Source organism: Myotis davidii, unplaced genomic scaffold, assembly GCF_000327345.1.
Source record: "Myotis davidii unplaced genomic scaffold, ASM32734v1 scaffold1439, whole genome shotgun sequence".
NCBI lineage: Eukaryota > Metazoa > Chordata > Mammalia > Chiroptera > Vespertilionidae > Myotis > Myotis davidii.
Window position 1 is genome coordinate 614,559 of NW_006292342.1, and position 932 is coordinate 615,490.

Below are 932 nucleotides of genomic sequence, written 5' to 3' on the forward strand. Positions count from 1 at the left end.
TGTGAGGCAACAAGTTCTCTTTCCACCTCACAGGTGTTTTGTGGCACCTACTGTGTTGTTTGTTGAGCACCTACTGTGGGCCAGGCCACCAGCTATGTGTTGAGGCCCCAGCAGTGACCTGGATGGACAGACACCCCCACCCTCAAGCTGTGGTGGAAACAGAGGTAATAAACATAGAAATTACATATGTAAAACATACACTGAAAAAAAACAAAAATCATATACTAGTATACAGGGTGGGGAAAAAGTAAGTTTAAGGTTGTATGAGAAACAGTTTGACCTTCACTTGTAGTAAATAAATAATAAAAAACACAAAGCACATATGTACATACGTCAAAATGACGGGAACTTTTATTTTTTTTATATAAATACTGTAAATGGAAGATGGTGAGGTAACTACGAAACGACGTACGTTGAGTCCGACGTAACCCAAGGACTGCCTGTATATATAAAATCGGGGCTGTGGCCCTGGCAAGGGTGGCTCGGTTGGTTGGGCATCGTCCTGTGCACCAAAGGGTTGCCGATTCAATTCCCGGTCAGAGCACATGCCCAGATTTCAGGCTCATCCCTAGTGTGGGGAGATATGAGGGGGAAGCCGATCAATAACGTGCTCTCACATCCTCTCTCTCTAAAAATCAATAAGCTATCCTATATAATAAAAGCCTAGGTGGTGTTGCATGATGTCATCACAAGATGGCCACCACAAGATGGCTGGCAGGGGAGGGCAGTTGGGGGAGACCAGGCTTACAGGGGGAGGGCAGCTGGGTGGGACCAGGCCTGCAGGGGAGGGCACTTTGGGGTCATCAGGCTGGTAGGGGAGCATTTAGGTGTCAATCAGGCCGACAGGGGAGTGGCTAGGGGGTGATCAGGCAGGCAAGCAAGTGGTTAGGAGCCAGCAGTCTTGGATTGTGAAAGGGATGTCTGACTGCCCC

The 932-nt window shown here is 48.2% G+C and overlaps 1 protein-coding gene across 1 annotated transcript in view; it reads left to right on the forward strand.

Annotated features, from left to right (window-relative positions):
- ATG4D (autophagy related 4D, cysteine peptidase) overlaps nucleotides 1-932 on the forward strand; it is a 29,197-nt gene that overhangs the window by 20,078 nt on the left and 8,187 nt on the right. The window lies entirely within an intron of this gene.